Here is an 18,963-nt window from a genome sequence, read left to right on the forward strand (position 1 = left end):
CCCAGCAGCTCCTGATGGGAGGTCCCCCTACACACACACTCACACACACACAGACACACACACAGACACACACACACATACACACACACACACAGACACACACGCACACGCACGCACACACACACACACGCTCACACACTCACACACACACAGACACACACACACTCACACACAGACACACACACACTCACACATACACTCACACACACACACACTCTCACACACACACTTACACACACACGCTCACACACTCTCACACACTCACACACACTCACACATACACTCACACACACACTCACACACTCACACACACACACTCACACACAGACACACACACTCACACACAGACACACACACACTCTCACACACACATACTCACACACACACACTCACACTCACACACTCACACACACATTCACACACTCACACACACACACAGACACACACACACTCTCACACACACATACTCACACACACACACACACACGCTCACACACTCTCACACACTCACACACACTCACACATACACTCACACACACACTCACACACTCACACACACTCACACACAGACACACACACTCACACACACTCACACACAGACACACACACACTCTCACACACACATACTCACACACACACACACACGCTCACACACTCTCACACACTCACACACACTCACACACACACTCACACACTCACACACACACACTCACACACAGACACACACACTCACACACACTCACACACAGACACACACACACTCTCACACACACATACTCACACACACACACACTCACACTCACACACTCACACACACATTCACACACTCACACACTCACACACACACACACACACCAGCCCAGCCCATCTCCCATTCAGCGCCAAAGTGCTTTTCCCAAAGCTCTCCTCCGACTCCCTATTCTCCCATGGCTCCCTATCACCTCCACAGTGAAATATAAAGTGTCCCCCTTGGCATTGAAAGCCCTGTGCCACCCGGCCCCTCCTACCCTTCTAGTCATCTAACGATTACCCAACGTGCATCTCTGATCCAGGAACAGGGGCCTCTGGGATGTTCCTCATCCTTCCCTCTCTGAGTATTTGAAAAGGCCACAAGACAAAACTGGGGAGGGGGGGAATGGGGGGGAGGGAGTTCCGGTGCCTGGTTTTTGTTTGCAGATGGTTTGCAGGCAGGGCGGCCTCCAAAGCTGAGACCCAGCAAAGTGTGGATCCGTGCTCTGCCGCTCCTGCTCATTTGGGCCTAACAACCAAGTCCTCGGTCAGCCAGCACCACCTGCCCGTGTGGCGCGCCAGTCCCAGGAGATGGTGGACTTGTCAGTGCTGACCTTGGCAGGAGACTTTCCAGGGACGTCCACGTTGATAATCAGGTGGACACTCAGGTTTGGGAGGCTCCCAAGGGACGTGTGGGGGAGGAGAGGAATTAGACTGACCCCCGGTCTCAGGAGCCGAGCTCACCGTTCACGCCTGGGAAACCTGGTCAGTCTATCAGCCCCATGCCGGGAAACTGAACCGCTTCCCTTTGAATGGTCTTGGGAAGATTCTGGTTTTTTGTTTTATTTGTTTGGTTGATGCTTTTGGCAGATGAAAGCACATGATTTTCATTTTATTTTTTCATGCTTTTTTCCTTTTGCAAACTAGTTGTTTTTACAAACCTTTGACAAGGTGACTGCTATGGAAAGGTTTTTAACATGATTCTTAGGAAGATTCTGAAGATCAGACACTGAGGTCCTTTCTCAAACTCAACTGCCGAGCGTTCGGACTCTCCGCAGCAGGCACAGCTCCGCCGGGCCGGCCACCTTGCTCACCAAACGTACGCTCGCCAAAAAAGTTATTTTATAGAGAACTCACACGGAGCAAGCGCCCACGAGGCGGCCAGAAAAAGCGATACAAGGACACACTCAAGTCTCTTAAAAGAGAACTTTAGAACTGATTGTATGCCATGGGAGACCCCGGCACAGGACCGCCCAGCACGGCGTGCCCTCCTCAGAGAAGGGCTGTGCTCTACGGGCAAAGCAGAATGGAATCAGCCCAGAGGAAACTCGAGATGTGTAAAATCAGAGAATATCCACAGGGATTGTTTGTCCGACCTGTGGCAGAGCACTCAGAGCTCGTACTGGTCTGCTCAGCCCCAGTGGGCCACACTGTGATTCCACTGAAACAGTGATGCCATTCTGCAAATCTGCCCGTTTTCTGCCTCCCATGCCTGGAAGGCTCTCTCTCCTCAGCTCTGCCTGCTGTCTTCCCTGGCTTCCTTTAAGTCCCAACTAAAATCCTACCTCTACAGGAAACTTCTCCCCACTCCCCCGTTAATTATTTCTTTTATTCTATACATAATCTGTACATTTTTGTTTGGTTGTTGCCTCCCCCATTAATTATTTCTTTTATTCTATACATAATCTGTACATTTTTGTTTGGTTGTTGCCTCCCCCATTAGAATATAAGATTGTTGAGATCAGACACTGTCTTTTGCCCCTTTGTATGACCCTCCCTACTTAGCACAGAGCTTGGTATACAGTAGGTGCTCAATGTATTAAAAAGGCTTTGCCTCTCAGAGGCTTGCACTCACAGAAAGAGCAACATCCACCGACCTCCCTGGTGTCTCAACCACAGCTTGTCATGTCTGTTACACTCCCGAATCACCCTAAAATGATGCTAGCATTATGCATTTTATAGAAGGACAAACAGGTCTTGTTACTCATCGTTTCTGATGGGAAACCTTGGGATCCTTGCCCCTTGACAGAGAGGCTGCTGGGAAGGAGGTCCTTGCCTTCGGAAATACTTACCAAGCATGGTAAGAGGAGGAAGAGGAGAAAAGAAAGCTGCCAGAAAAAAGAGCAGCTTCCCAGTTTAACTCATCCTTCTTGCTAACTAGTTTCTATGCATTTGAAGAAATAAAGGGATAGGAACTAGATCTATGACTTTATTAGTAAAACAAAAAACAAACAAAAAGCTCCAGGGTGAAGATCATGTCAAAATATAAATTTAACACAGTAAAATTATCCAAGTTTTAAAATCATTATTTCATATTTTTGTGTCCTCTAAATTGGGATGCCCTGGGCCCAAGGTCAGATTGCCCTGCCTTTGGTATGACTATGCTTCTATGGCACTGGAAACCCAGAATGAGGGTAAGAGTCCCCCTTTCAAAGAAGTAAAGGATTCATGAAATTCAGGGACCAAAAGCACTTCAAAGGCCTCTCAATTTTTAACCAGAGTTTTGAGGAAGGGATACAACCTTGTTTACCTTCAATTGAGGCTGGACCAATAGAAGCAGCGGCCAGAGCTATTTCTGTCTTTTACATGCAGACAGCTCCACCTCCTCGCATTTATGGTTTGGCGGGTAATAAAGCTATTTTCCTATAAATCCTCGACTTTTCTAGGGATGTTCATTGATGGCCTTGCCATGCCCTCCTCCCCTCCACACAAAGTGTAAGCCTCAGAAACAATCTCAGCTTTGGTTTTTGCCTTCTCAGTCAAACACAAGGAGTGATTGTTCATGTCCGCCTTGTCTTCGGCGAGCTCACGAGGGTCTTTGCTTCCCCTGACCTATCTCCGGCATTAAGAAGTGAACTTTGCAGTGGATTGTTTTCCGCTGTGTTCCGAGTCCTGCCGAAATCCCCGTGGCTCCTTCTGAGCTTGCTCTTTCTCTCCTTCTGTTTTGCCTCTGGCTGCTCATTCCCCTAACATGGCCCTTCAAGTCTAGCTCTTCTTTGTCCATTAAGCACTTCCTGGACATTCTGCTTCACTAGCCAAGAAACCAAACACTTTACATTGATTGCTCTGCTCTTGGAGTTATGGGAATCATCTCTTTTTGAGTGTTTTCGAGCTGGAGTCTTTACAATCTACTTGACTACAGTTAATGAAGATGCCCCCTGCCCAATATCCTTTCCCCTTCAGCTTCCTGGCCCCTCAGAAACTGGCCCTTGATTATCCAACACGGTTGTTAGTCTTTGATAAAAATAATCTTAATAAATAAATTATATTTTATTTATTATTTATATATTTTTATTTATTTATTTTAATAAACAAAAATGCTGAAAGGATCTATCATTCTCCCAGGGTGTGATCAATGAAGATCAAAACTCTCTATGATCAAAAGTCTTTGACAGTTGCCGGGACTGAAAAATTCATCCCTTGACCCAGAGCTACCCTGATGATTCACTTGGCTGAACCTAACGAGACAAGTTCTCTAACAATATGGAGCCCACCGATGGCCCCTTCTGAGAACCTTTCCAGCTTGAAGGAGTCACCAGAGTACAACCTCTAATGGCCACCTCCATACCATGATAATGCTCCGAGGAAGGGTTTGATGAAGACTCGGAATCATGGAACAACGAGATGATAAGAGTTCATGTAAGTTTACAGATTCAGTGCCATTTCAATCAAAACACCAAGAGGTTATTTTACAGCTCTAGACAAAAGAGTAAAAAGTTCTAGTATCTCCAGATATAATGAAAAAAGGGGGCAAGAAGCGGGCCAAGCAGGACCAGATCCCAAACTATGCCACAAAGCGGCAATGATGAAAGCTAGATGGTTTTGTTGTTGCTTAGTCATTTTTCAATTGTGTCAGACCCTTTGTGAGACCATTTGCGGTTTCCTAGGCAGAGATGCTGGAGTGCTTTACCATTCTTTCAGCTTATTTTACAGATGAGGAAACTGAGGCAAACAGGGTGAAATGATTGGTGCAGGGTCACACAGCCAGTAAGTGTCAGAGGTCAGATTTGAATTCAGAAAGATGAGCCGTCCTGATTCCAGGCTGAGTGTTTTATCCACCGCACCACCTACCTGCCCTGCAAACCCTACAATACTAGTTAAAAATATAATAGTTGATCAGTGTAACCAATCAAATGTAATGATAGCTTTGTGTTCATTAAACTTGAGTGTACCAGCTACTGAGTTAAAGATTCTCTTTTTGACAAAAACTTTTGGGAAAGGTGGAAAATAGTCAGGGAGAAATTAGCTTTAGACCAATATCTTGCACATTATAGCACAATAAATTTCAAATGGTCGGTAGTTTTGATATAAATTGCCATGTCATAAATTAAAGGAAAAGGGAAGGAGATAACATTTGATGGGTTCAGGAAGACCTTTTTTCCCCCTAAGGCAAATTGGGGTTAAGTGACTTGCCCACGGTCACAAAGCTAGGAAGTGTTAAGTATCTGAGGTAGATTGAACTCAGGTCCTCCTGACTTAAGGGCTGGTGCTCTATCTCCTGTACCACCTAGCTGCCCTGGAGGAAGAACTTTTAACCAAATGAGGAATAGATAATCCCGAAAGATAAAATGGAAGGTTTTATTTCATAAAGTTGAAAAGTTTTTATGCAGAGAAAAATAATACAGTTAGAATTAAAAAGGAAATAGTATAGTGGGTAAGGGAAGAATCTTAGGAGCAAATTTCTTGAATAAAAGTCTAAACTCTGAGATCAATAGATAATAGATAAAAATATACAAGAACAAGAGCCATTTCCCAACAGATAAAGTCAATGATGGCCATTATGAATTCGGAGAAAATGGAATGACTTACAAGATCTCATGCAAAATAATAGACATAATATGTTTTCTCAGGAAAACAATATGCACAACAACTATAACAATAATTAGAAAGAGCAACCACCGTGAAACAATGAAAAATACATAGAGGGGAATGATTTTAAAATATAAAAAAACAAGCTTGGCTCCAAAGAAGAGACAGGAGAAGTAATTTCTTCTTGCCTCTTTGCAGAGGTCAAGGTCCACATCCTAGATCATTGCATAGAAAGTCAGGGAGTTGGTTGACTCGGCCAAATTTTTTTTTTCCTACTTTTCTTTTAAAAAATTCTTTGGTATATGAGTCACCTTTCTAAGAAGGGACGGACAATGGATGCGGGGGGAGAATCTAGGCAACGTTAAACAACAGATATCAATACAAATCTATTTTTAAAAATATTTAGCATCCAGAGAGTGCCAACCAAGCAGGAAAGACAGGGAGGAGATGTAAATCATATAGCATCTTGAGAATCTTGACAGTTTTGTTTTGCAAATCACTTCCTCAAGCTGAAGAGGACTGTCAGACAAAATCTCCTAAAATTCATACTGGTAAATATTTATAAGATTGACCTTATAGCTCAGCTCTTCCAAAGGCAAGGTCTAAATGTATCTCGCAAGATAGGACACCTAAGAGGAGATTGCCTGCAAGATTTTGTGGGAGGGAGGGGAAGGGGAAAGTACTATTATTATCAGTCGTAGTAGTAATAATATATCGTATAAAGTGCGTGCCAACCTAAATGGACATACATATTAGGTAGTATTATTCTTAGCAATAAGAATAGCCAGCATTTATAAAGCACTTTCAAGTTGGCCCAGAGCTTTACATGTTACCTCAATTGATCTCTATTCTCCCGTACACCGTGAGCCTCATCCCTAAGGAGACAGGTCACCCCTGGTTGCCACCTGCTCTCTGGAAGAAATGGTCAGGGGAACGTCTCTGCTCTAATAGTCACAGGACAAACGGAGATCACGGCCAGCAGACTTCAGAAGCTTGAAAGGCTGGGTCTCCTCTGCAAAAGTTCTCATGAATCTAGAGAATTTTGAATCTAACTCAATTAAACACATTTGTATCAGGTGCTTAACTCTGGACAAGGCATTAGAGAAATAAATGGAAAATGGTAAACCTCCACCCTTAAGGAGCGTGCATCTTATTACTTTTTATCCCGGAATACTCAATTGATAAGCATTTATTATATGCCAACTGTGTGACAGGCACTGGACTAGATAGTGGAGATTAAAAATACAAAAGTGAAAGTCCCTGCTCTCAAGGAGCGGTGAGGGATGAGAGTGTGAGATACAACATGGCGGACAATAAATAAATACAGAACATAAAAAATATGTCAATGTTTGGACTGGGAAGGAGTACTGGCCGCCTCGGGAGCTAGTGGAGTCCCTGGTATTCTGGAAGTACGGGCCCATTGTCAGGTTTGTCCTCTCAGGCACGAGTTGGACTCGGTGGCAGCCGAGAGCTCTCCCAGGAAAGGTCTGGAAGGCATTGGTACCAGCCAGGTGAGGAGAGAGTATCTGAGCAGGGCAGCCAGCCCATACAAAGACAGAAGGGTGAGAGTGGAAATGTCATGGACAAGGAAAAGCAAGTCAGATCAGGCTGGAGGAAATATCAAGTTCCCTGGGGAGAGGAACGTGGCAGCCATTTGGAAATGCTCAAGTACCTGGCAAAGTCTGGGTTCCCAAAGTCACTAGTTCTAGAGTAACCCTTTCAGTTTACAGATAAGGGAATAGCTAAATACAGCTACAATGTATCTAGTACTTTGTATACATTATCTCATTCGTCCTTATGATATCCCTGAGAACTATTACATCATTATCCCCATTCTGCAGACAAGGAAACCGAGGTCCTGGTCCTAAGTAGGATCTCCTGGTCTCTTTGGACTCCAGGTCCAGTATACTCTGTATATTTCTACTGTATCCTTATCCAGCATATTTCCAGGGCAGTTGTGTCTCTTGAATTTCCTACAATACCTACTTCCAAGCCATGTCCTCACTCTTCCCAGCCAGCAGCATTTTCCAGTGCAGACTCAATCGGCAGCTGCTGCAGACACTGGGCTTGGGACTAGGAAACAATATTCTACCCATCTAGCTCCAGTTCAGCCCTTTGGACACCTGGGAGAGGAAGGAGCTTGCAGAAAACTGGTCCCCCAGCTTATGTTTTGGTTTTACTTTTATCAGACCCACAGCAATCATGTTTCCAACGGTCCTGAACATCACAACAGTCCCAGCATCAGCGCTCAGGATAAGATTTCCTATTTGCAGAGTTTAAAAAACAATCTTTCTCAGCCTATTTTTCTTTCTGAAATTAAATTTTGTTCTTTCACAATTATTTTTTTTCTTTTCCACTACCTCTCCACCACAGGGAGAAAAAAGGTAACAAATATGGTCAAGCAAGACAAATCCCTGCCTGGAGCAGTCCAGAGATGCGTCTCCCTCAGCACGGTCCATCCCCTCTGGGTCCCGGGGAGGTCCTTTCAGATCGGGCGGCTCTTGGACGATAAAGGCCCCCACGTCTTTCAAGCTCGACGTTGTTTATACCATTGTAAGATGTTGTGGTTATATAATATTGCTCTGGCTCTGCTCACTTCAGTCGGCAAGGTTCCATATGAAATCTTGGCAACAGCCTCCATTTGTTTAGGTGCCCAGGAGAGGAAGGTGACTGGAGGGGAACAGCCTCCTCCCTTCTCCCTCCCCCCCCAATGGTTCTTGGACCACTTCCAAGTCCGGGAGGAAAAAGTCCTTCTCAGCACTCCCCTCCTCCCACCCACACTCTAGAAACTGTACAAGCAGAAGGGCTGAATTTCTAGAGACCCCCAGAGACCCCGTCTCTAACAGGGGACCCCCCAAGTGCCGACATGTGTCCCGTTCTGAATGTGTAATTAAAGGGATCTGGCCCCGGGCCAGCTGCCGAGCCCTTCTGAACCCACAAGTGGTCAATGGCCCAAACCGTGGGAGCAGCTGCTCTAGAATGTGGCGGTGGGAAGGCGGGGTGGGGGCGGGAACCGGGCCTGGGACTCGCTCTTGTAGAACTGCCGGGCCTGTTTTGTTCTTCCGAACGGCGGCGGCGTCTACAACCTCCAGCCCCCTGGATGCGGAGACGAGCTAAGTGTGCGGAGGACTTTGCAAACTTGTGGACGGGGAGATGGGGGTCCCATGGGGGTAGACGCGTGCGGGCCCGTATGGCGGTGGGTGCCCCCTCCTTACTGCCATCTCCGCCCCCTCCCCTTGCTTCTGTGGGCTGGGGTGGGGGAGGGGGACAAGTCGAATTCCCAGGAAAAGGGTTTGGCCTCCGGGTCCCAGGCTGACTCCCACGTGGTGCAGTAAACACTCCCGAGTCCCGAGACCCGCGCTCGAACCCGAGCCGTGTGGCCTTAGTCAAGTGGTTTCCTTTCCGGAGAAGTTTCCTCCCGCGAAGGGCGGGGAGGGGGAAAGAGGAAGTTTGGGGGAGGCTGGAGCTGCCAGGGCGGGCCGAAGCAGGGGGCTGGGCCAGGTGCTGTCCCGAGTCCTCTCCCCAGTGGGATGCTGGCTGCCAGAAGGGCCGGATGCCCAGCGGGGCGGGCACCGCGGCGCTCGCCGGCGGAGGGACGCCCCGGGCCAAGGTCGCCGGCCACGAGCAGAGAGGGAGTGCCTCCAGCGGCCGCCTGGCACCTCCCGAGCCCCGGGGAGGAGCAGCGCGAGCAGGTGGGCGCCGCGGCCCCGCCTCCCCGTCCCGGCGGCGGCCGCACGGTGCACGGCGTGCAGCCTGGCCGGGGAGCGGCGCGGCCAGCGGGCAGCCGGAGCCCCTGCGGACCGCGGGCCGCGCGGCGGCTCGGGATCCCGGACCAGGACAGCGGGCGGGACGGAGCCGGAGCAGCGCCGCCCCCTCCCCGTAATGTAACGCTCGCCTGTCGCCTTCCTTGTGTGTGTGTATGTGTGTGTGCGCGCGCGCGGGTGCGTGTGTGTCCCGGGCCCGCGGGGGAGCGGAGCAGGCGGAAGGTGGGGGAAGGGGAGCTGCGTGTGGCCCCCATGGGGGGAGCGGCCGGGGCGCGCAGCCCCCCACAGCCGGCTCCCCGCACCCCCAGCTGCCCTTCTCGGGGCTGACTCAGGCCCCGGTCCCGGGACGTCGAGGACGCTGCCAGGCGGTAACCGGATCCGGGAGCCGGACCAGGTCACTTGTGGGTTGCTTAGAGACTCCCCGGGCTCCCGGGCTCAGATGAGCGGCCCCTGGCACGGAGGGTGCCCGAGTTCGGGCTTCGCTCCCCATCGCCCGGCGCCTGCCGCACCCCCACCCTCCACCCAGCCCCAGACAAAGGCTTGGGGCCGGGAGGGGGGCGGGAAGGGGGGGAGCCCGGGGTCCTGCGAGGGCGGGGGGAGGGGAGAAGCCGCGGTGGACGCACGTTTAGGCCCCCAGATCCCACCACACGCCGAGGGATGCTCGTCCGCGGGGGTGGGGGTCGAGGGGAGGACCTGCGGGGCTGCGCATCCCGGGGGCGAGCGGCCCTCCCAGGGGCAGGAGCCTGGGACACCGTGGGCAGCCTTTCCCGGGAGCAGAGCGCGTGCTGCCTGCGGAAAGTAACCTGCTGCCTGCGCGGGGGCAGCAGCGCTGAGCCCGAGCCGGGGGGAACGGGCGGGGGGAGGAGCGGGGGGAGGAGCCGCCCCCCCTCTCCCTGGGGAAGGAGCTCTCCCGAGGCAGCAGGTAGACAGAGCGCTGTGTACTAGCTTGGGAGAGGCGGGGGAGAGAGGGAGGAGAGACCAGAGGGAGGAGGGGAGGAGAGCAGGGGGCTGCCTCCCCCTGCCTCAGCATCCCTCCCCCTCGGGGCCGCTGGGAGGGACCTCTCCTCCTCAGCCGCAAAGTTCCCAAGTCTGGGGAAGCTGTGGGCCGGAGAGGAGCTCGCGCCTTCCTTTCCGACGAGGGCTCGGGGACAGTTTGCCTGCCTTAGGAATTATTGGCCGCCAGATAATCTGACAGCAGGTGAGGATCGTCCTTCTTTTAAACCCGGCTCGGGATAGCCCAGGGGGGGCTGGTTCCCGTGAATCCAGACCTCGGAGAATTCGGCTTGAGAAGGAAAGGAGAGAAAATGAAAAGTTGGAGGAAGAACAGAGAAGGAGGGAGATCAGGTGAGGGAGAGAACAAGTGAGGGAGGAAAGGGGAGAGAGAGGGAAGGAAGGGGAGAGAGACAGAGACAGACACAGAGAGAGAGAGACAAAGGAGGGAAACCGAGGCAGAGAGAGAGAGAGACAGAGACAGAGACAGAGAGAGAGAGATGATGTCGGTGGAGAAACATCTTAGGTCTGTTTCTGGTGGGTGAGAGAATTTTGGGAAATGGTGTTCATTCCCCGTGTTCCTTCCCTGTAGAATCCTCCAGTGCTGTTGCTGGCAGAAATCACCTCCTGCAGTCCGGCGCTGGGAGGCAGGACAGACATTTTGCGAATGACCTTTTCCTTTTTCCTCCTCTGGTAGACTCTTTGTTTTCTCATAAATGTGAGCATGAGATTATGTCGCAGCCTGAAGTTACGCAGCAGCAGAAGGCATGGAGGATGTGTGTGTTGCATATAGGGAGCTTTAAGAACATGAAAGTTGGAGGAAGAGGAAAAATCCATCTATTGTAGCCTGGGGGGGGGGGAAGAACCTCTTTTTTTCTTTTTCTTTTTTTGTTGGGCTGGGATTTGCCGACCATCTAATAAAAGCAGGCTGAGTTTTTGTAGCTACTCCCACAAGACTTATAAGAAAACTCACAAATAAGGAAGCGAGGATACAATTCACTCCAAAGGCTAAGAACCAGACAGCTGCAGGCAACAAATTCTCCCTCGACCTTGGGTCATCTTAGAATAGCCCAACAGCGGACTAGCAGCTCTAAAATGAACTTTTCACAGTTTCCACTACTCCCTGGGCCTTCATTGAATGTTCTTAACCAAATACTTTCCCCACAACTGCCCTGTGAGGCAGGCTGGTAGGTAGATAGTAGTGGCATTAATATTGTTCCCATTTTACAGATGGGGAAGTTTCCGCTCCCCAGGTTAAGTGTCTTGCCCCGAGTCACACCCATTAAGAAAGGGTAAGGGAGGGATGCCCAGGATTCTCCAGTCCCAACCTGCAGGTGCTTCTACTGCAGCAACAATTTGTAAAGATCTGTGAGGCTGTCAGCTTGTTTAATACGAAACTAAAAAAAGAAATTGCAAAATAGAAAAAAGTAGTTTGTTTACAGCATGTTCTGAAGCGAGTGAATATTTAAGGCACAGAAGAAACATGGAGAAAATTGGTCGTTCGTTTAGGATCTACACATATGTTAGGGGCGGGATTAGGGACTGGACCCCTGGTTTCATTGGTGGAGAGAAATTCCACATGAGGAAACTGTCCGTCAATGCAAGTTAGTCTCTTCTCAGAAGATGGGTTTCCTGGAGCACTGAGCAGGTGACTGGCCCAGGATCACCCCTTCTCCATGTCTCAGAGTGGGGACTCAAGGCTGACTCTTTGGCCACCCCCAGACTCAGAAGAAGAATTAGCTTCATGCTGCCCTTAGAGCCCAGTTCGGGGGAGCCTCGATTCCCTCTCCACTCTCTAGTTTATCTCAATGGTGGAGATTTTAAAAATCTGAATCTTAGTGCCACACATTTGGGAGGAGGACGGAGGTTTGCTGTGATTGAGCATGATTATGCAACAGAAAGTTATCTTTAGGCAAGGTTTCCTTTGTCACCACATTCCTTGTGCCATCTGGCTGCTCGAATTTTTAGAAAGGAATTCTAACATCGAACTGTTTTCACTCCTAGCCCGACCACATCAACCTTGATTTAATTATTAAAAAGAAGGGAAGGTTAAGGAGCCAGTTGTCCACTTAAAACAATACGTTTTTCTGATGTTTTCTGACTGCTTTCCAATTTTACATTAAAACCATTCCCTCCGATTCCACTTTTTTGGGTGGAAAGCCACAGAGAGCGATGCGCTTTAATGGTGTATCCCATAATCTGCACCCATGGGCCCCCACCTCTTGCTTGAGAGAAGAAAAGCTTCTTTCATTGTCCCTTGGCCACGCCGGAGGTCGGTTATCACAGTCGGTCAGAGTTCAGCCACTTTTTCGGGTTGTGCTAGCGAGGTGATGGTTGTCATGGCATCTCTTGGCCTGTATCTTCCGCCTGTTTTGGAGAGTTTATACCCATTTAACGAGACGCTTCCCTTGTACAAAATGCGGGAGATTTGGGCTTCCTTTGCAAGTAGACACTGAACATGAACAGGGCGGTCTTCGGGCTGCGCCGCGAGAAGGCCGGGAACCTGACCCGTTTGGCAGCGTGGCGGAGAGTGATACCCTGCTGGGGGGAGGGGCGGGATAGAAGGGCTGTTCACTAGAACGTCTCCTTGAACAGCTGACAGAGAGAGCAAGTCAGCAGCGCGGACGGCCAGCGGCGAGCGGTTTTCCGTGGGCCGTTTGCTGCTCGCAGACTGGTGCATCTCAAGTGAAATGCCTGGGAACGTTGTAATCTTGGGGTCCTGGAATAATCAAAGAATCCTATCTGGGCTGAGAGGGACCTCAGAGACCATCTGGCCCCACTTTACAGATGAGGAAACTGAGTCCCAGAGAGGGAAAGGCATCCCCAGGTGGTAAGGTCAGAGCCGGGATTTGAACCCCGCTTCCTTGGCTCTGGTACCATTTGTTTGTATTCAGAAAGTTGAGCCTGGGAGTCTGCTTTTGGCACGCAAGGCAAACACCCACCATCTTTTGATTAGTGCTGAGTTGCTTAGGGGTCCTTTTGTGGCTCTGCCTCCCCATAGCCGGTCCCCAAGCAGCAGGATCACAACTGGGCTCCAGGTCGGCTGTGGTCGGCCACAAAGGTCAGGGGATCAAAGATTTAAACCACAAGAGACCTTGGGAGTAATCGAGGGCCAAACCTCTCATTTCTCAAGAGGAAACTCGGCGGAGACAGCTGGAACTCCTTATCCAAGGTCGCAGGGCCCGCCGCCTCCGCTCCCGGTGTGGGCCCTCGGGACTTGTGCGTCCCCCTCAGCCTCCCTCTCCGCGCCTGCGTTGGAAACCCGCCGTTCTTCCTGGGGGCTCTCGGGGGTTCTGGTTTCCATCGACTCCCCCCTGCAGAACCCGGATGATAGATGGTGGATTCTCTGGGCGAGAGGCAGAAATAAGTGTGGCTCCTCTCCCTCCCAGGCTGCTGACCAAGCTTAGCTCTCAGCCTCCGATGAGAATCAGGTGCTTTAAGAGCAGCACAGTATTGTCAGGGCTTCCCACTGCCCCCATGATTTATTCATCAGCGGCCGCTCTGGTCCGGGCAGCTCGGTCTGATGCTGGATTCTGGTGTTGCCCGCACCCCGTGGGGCTGGACGCCGTGTTCATGCGGGTGCAGGAGCGGGGTCGGGGGGAGAGGAAAGATAAACGAGGAGCCCGCGGTCGTGGGGGGGCGCCTCCAAGTTTCCTGAATAAAGCATGGGCTGTGTTCCTGGGGCAGACGGGGCAACTCTCCTGGTCCCCCTTGGGTTAGCTTCCAGCCCCCCTCTGACTGCGGGTGCCGCCTGTGTGACTCCGGGCAAGTCCCCTAACCTCTGCAGGCATTCGCAAGCTCGAGAAGTGGCAGGGAAGGCGTCCCGGGCCCCGAAGGAAGGCGCGTTCTTACCATTGTGCAGGGGCCGGTCTCTGCCCAGCTTCTTGTGGTGGGTCACGATAAAGCTCTCCAGACTCTCCCCCTCCTGCATCACTCACTCATCTAAAACGAGGGGTGTCTGAGTCGGCTCACTGACCCCCAAGGTCCCTTCTTGCTCCAAATCTGTGAATGCCGGGTCTCCCTTGTGCTTATCCCAAGAAAAGGGAGGACCCGAGGGAAAGGACCGTGCACTTTGCCTTTCTTCGAATACCCGGCACTTAGTAGGTGCTTAATAAATGCTTGCTTCGAGAAGGATTCCCTAGCGACTCATAAAACTGAACTAGAGGATTTCTCGGAGCTCGCTCCGGCCCTGGCCCAGTGTTCTTGCACTCCTAAGCCATCTCTGGGACCTCAGGCTCTCCCAGAAAGCCAAGAAGGCTCTGCTCAGCTGGAAGGGAGGCCGCCCAAGGGCTCCTCTGCTTCCAATGGGAGAGCCATCCCTGGGGCGGCGGCTGCCATGGGGAGCCCAGCTGTGGGGCTGCCACGGGGGGGGCCCAGCCTTGGAGCCGCCGCGGGGGGCCCAGCCTTGGAGCTCCCTACAAAGCCAGCCCGGCAACGAAGAGAAGCGTCTGCTCAGGGGCCAGGGCCCGCCTTTTACGGGAGCACATGGGGCGGCTCGCTCTTAGAGGAAGGGGCAAAGAGAGCAGGTGGAGGCGATCTCCCTCGCAGAGGAAGGCAGTTCTCACTGCCCCTGAGTCCCTAATACAGTAACATCAGGAAGCTTCTCCCCTCCCTCCGGCTGCGCTCATATTGAGAGAAAAAAGGTCTTTCACGTTTGACCCTTGTTGGCTAAAGAATCTAAGAATAAGGAGCATTTCCTCTGTGTCTCTTTTGTGCGAGGAGGGGGCGGATGCCTCTGACCACGTCTGTGCCCCTTTGGCGGCAGCATCCTGATTTATTTCAGCATCTCAGGTGGCCCGGGCCCCATTACAAGTCACTGTGGTCGACTGCAAGCTGGAAAAGCCACACTTCGGTGTTTGATAAAATTAACATTGGAATATGAGGGATCAGAAACTGCCTTAAAGGAACTTAATAGAATCGCAGAAGTGCCGAGGAGGGCGGGACGCAGAGACCGGCGATCCCACCGACTGGAATGGGTCCCCTTCCCTGGTGCAGCCCCCCAACAAGCGGCGACTCCCCTTCCCCGGTGCAGCCCCCCAACAAGCGGTGACTCCCCTTCCCCGGCGCAGCCCCCCAACAAGCGGTGACTCCCCTTCCCCGGCGCAGCCCCCCAACAAGCGGTGACTCCCCTTCCCCGGCGCAGCCCCCCAACAAGCGGCGACTCCCCTTCCCCGGCGCAGCCCCCCAACAAGCGGCGACTCCCCTTCCCCGGCGCAGCCCCCCAACAAGCGGCGACTCCCCTTCCCCGGCGCAGCCCCCCAACAAGCGGCGACTCCCCTTCCCCGGCGCAGCCCCCCAACAAGCGGCGACTCCCCTTCCCCGGTGCAGCCCCCCAACAAGCGGTGACTCCCCTTCCCCGGCGCAGCCCCTGGCCACCCGGTGCATTTTGGGAAACTCTTAAATCCTCCTGACGTTAAACTGGAATCGGCCTCTCTAGCATGAAGGATTACAGGGGCCGTGATGTTGGGGTCTGCTTGCGGGGGACCCTGCCCGAGTCACCTAATTTATCAGTGTCCCCAGGAAACATGTAAAACCTCAAGTTATGGCGTCACTGATCTGCGTAGGCTGATGGTTCCTGGGATGGTGGCAGATCACTTTGCGACCACATAAGAAACATAATGTGTTAAACGAGGGAGCAGTTTCCTCAGTGCTGGGCTCGGGCTGCCCAGAATCCTCCCCTCACGCCACACTGGGAACGGCGCTCCGTGACTGTGCCAGGGGAACAGGAGCTGGCAGCCGGGGAAGCTTCGCCCACAGGCCCAGGGACGTTCGGGGCTGTCTGAGCGCCAGCCCCGTGGAGTTACAGAGGCTGCTCATCATGGCAGCTGCTACAAGGAATTTCAGGGGCGCAGCATTCGGTGTCAGGGAGGGAGCTCGATACCCCAGGTCCTCAAAATCATGGCTCCATAGGCCTGAAAGGGGGGCCCAGAACTGGTGGCTCTTTCCCCGGGATAACACAGCTGTTAAACTGATGTGGTCATAGAATCATGGGAGTGTCCCAGGGACCCCCGGACCATAAACGAAGAGGCCGCCCTGGACGACTTCCACGGGAATCGCCCTGTGATGTAGAACCAGAAACGATGCCAGAGGCTTCAGCTCCTACCCCAGAGAGCTGCTTCCTCGCTGTGTGGCCCTCGGCCAGTCCCTTAGCAAGTCACCCATCCTCCTCCGGCCTCAGTTTCCTCATCTGCAGAGTGATGTTTCTCTGAGGTCCCTTCTGGTCCCGGCGCAGCGTTCTTACACTGCCAAGGTGATCTCTGGGATCTCAAAGTGTGGAAAATGGAAATTATAGCCCCTCCCTCATGGGGTTGTTGAGATAAGCTCCGTAAAATGATGGGTAAACCTTAAAGCCGGCTGGCCATAGAGCAGCAGCTGGGTTACATCCCACACCTTCCGTTTCTATAACATTTCCTTCTGCTGCTATGGGATTTTGACTGATATATGTCAGTAATGTATGTCAGGATTTCTTCCTTGGTCCTTGGTGGCTAATACAGATAAATATCTTTATGCACACACGTATGTACACATGTGTACATATGTGTGTTTATACATATATGTCTATATGTGCACATATTGTATTATGTGTGTATATCCATATTATTGCTATTTTTGTCTATCTATAATCTTTTTTTTCCCAACTCTTTCCTTTCCCCATTCATCAAATCGTGCCTTATAACAAAAGCCCCAAACCAACCTAGCAGGTGACTCTGGAAGGATATTTGGGATTTCCATCTGGGGCCCCCTTCCTGGGCAGCTCGGCGGGTCCGTGGATAGAGCACGGCCCTGGAGTTGGGAGGATCTGAGTTCAAATTTAACTTTCACTGTTCACATCTAAGATTTCGCCTTTCCTTGCTGACATCAATAGCAACATGACAAAGCTCCTTCTATAAACATTCCGTTCTATCTATGGCCTTTCTTCCAGTCTTTAACCTCCTTGGGCGATACGCCAGGCCGCGGAGTCCCTAAATGTCACGGTACGGACCTTTTTGTTATTTTCCAGCATAATTTCAGAGCTCATCCACTTTTTAAAAATAGAGTAGGTCTCGAAGCAAACATTCACTTTTCAAATCCGCTTTTCTCCAGAGATTCACAAAAAGGGCAAAGTCGTTTTAGCAATAAGTAAGGTACTGCCTTAAAACCGTTCTTCATTTCGCAGAGCCTCCCCTGAGTCTTAGACGAGCTCTCTTGGCAGGGAAAAAAGAACAGAAATGAGCCCTAACCAAAAAAAAAAAAACCCTCAGCCACTTTTGATTGCCATGGTTTCTCGCCGTCTCTCTTTTTCCTGGCTCTACCTCGCTGTACATGTGAGAGGGTTCTGAAAGTACAATGCAGATGCCTGCGGTGGAAAACTGTTAACTGTGTGGCTGTGCAAGTCAGTGTGTGTGTGGGGACAGTCAGGGTTAAGTGACTTGTCCAGGTCACACAGCTAGTGTCCAGGGTAGAATTGGAGCTCCTGACTCCAGGGCTGATGCTCCAGGACCTTTTGAAGAAGTCTGTGGTCCTCAGTTTCTTCATTTGCAAAATGAACATAATTCAAATCCCTTAAATTCAGCAAATATTCTGAGGTAGGTGTCGGGATTCAGGCAAAGACAAAGATCCAAAAGAACCCCGGCCCTCCAGAGGTTGCCTTTTATTGGGCAAACGCGCCATCTTCACATCCAGACTGTGTTTGTAGGGGAGAGAACAGAAGTCAAGGAGCGGATCAGGAACATGTGAGGAAGGAGAAGCCATTAACCCCAAGTATAACCAGAGAAGGATTCCAAGTAGTCTTAGTGCTAAAGCTAAAGGTTTAAAAAAAAAAAAAACTAAAAGGGGTGGGGGAACTAGAATACAGAAATATCCTGAGCAAAGAAGGCACCCTGCAAACTTTAAAGGGAAAGACTGATGTGAATCAGCCATTGTGTGAGGTGAACCGTAGCCAGCTCCAGTCAGCAAGGAAGACCCGGATTCGAGTCTCACCTCTGGTATAAGCTGCTCTGTGACCCTGACACATCATTTACAAGGCAGCTTTCTAAAACTCTTGGGTTTCAGTTGTCCTGTACTGATAAAGTTATTCTTTTGGGGCTTTTTACACTAATGAAATCAGATATGGGGAAACAGACAAAAAACATTTTTTTAAAAAGTTCCTGTCCTCAAAGGGCTTATCATCTGTTGAAGAAGAAAACAGATTCTTATTTAAGAAGATAAAATAGAAAAAATAAAATAAAGAATAATAAATAAAAATAAAATAAAAGAGGAAGGGAATTAAGGTAGTGATTTTTATTAATAATAATAATTGTTATTATAAAGCTGACGCCTATTTAGCATCTACTGTGAGCCAGATACAGTGATAAGAATTTTAAAAATGTATCTTATTTGATTCTCACAAGTATCCTGGGAAGGAGATGCTATTTTTATCCTCATTTTACAGATGAGCAAACTGAGGCAAACAGGGTTAAGTGACTTGCCCAGAGTCTCACAGCTAGTGAGCGAGTGGGGCTGGGTTTGACGGACTCCTGGCCCAGCACTCTAACTGCTGAACTACCTAGTAACCCCCACAGTGGCTCTGATGCTCTTTGTGATACCCAGAATGTCCTCACGTCCTGGGGATGGGGAAAAGCTTCCCACGGGGCCGGTAGCAGACTGTGTGTCCGCCATCCACGGACGGCCCGTCTAAATCCCTCTCGGCTCT

At 50.7% G+C, this 18,963-nt stretch overlaps 1 protein-coding gene across 8 annotated transcripts in view; it reads left to right on the forward strand.

Moving 5' to 3' along the window:
* The first annotated feature begins 8,558 nt into the window (after positions 1-8,558).
* The window catches only part of WIPF3 (WAS/WASL interacting protein family member 3), a 69,370-nt gene continuing 58,965 nt past the window's right edge, over positions 8,559-18,963 (forward strand). The window contains exon 1 of one of the 8 annotated variants that reach the window (XM_051963454.1): positions 8,559-8,657. The gene's annotated coding sequence lies outside the window, so the exon portion shown is untranslated. Of the gene's footprint in view, positions 8,658-9,096; positions 9,231-9,300; positions 9,456-9,523; positions 9,697-10,226; positions 10,501-10,533; positions 10,647-18,963 lie in introns of those variants that run through there. The other 7 variants (XM_051963452.1, XM_051963453.1, XM_051963455.1 and 4 more) reach the window with 7 other exon arrangements.

This window comes from Antechinus flavipes, chromosome 5 (assembly GCF_016432865.1).
Source record: "Antechinus flavipes isolate AdamAnt ecotype Samford, QLD, Australia chromosome 5, AdamAnt_v2, whole genome shotgun sequence".
NCBI classification, from domain to species: domain Eukaryota; kingdom Metazoa; phylum Chordata; class Mammalia; order Dasyuromorphia; family Dasyuridae; genus Antechinus; species Antechinus flavipes.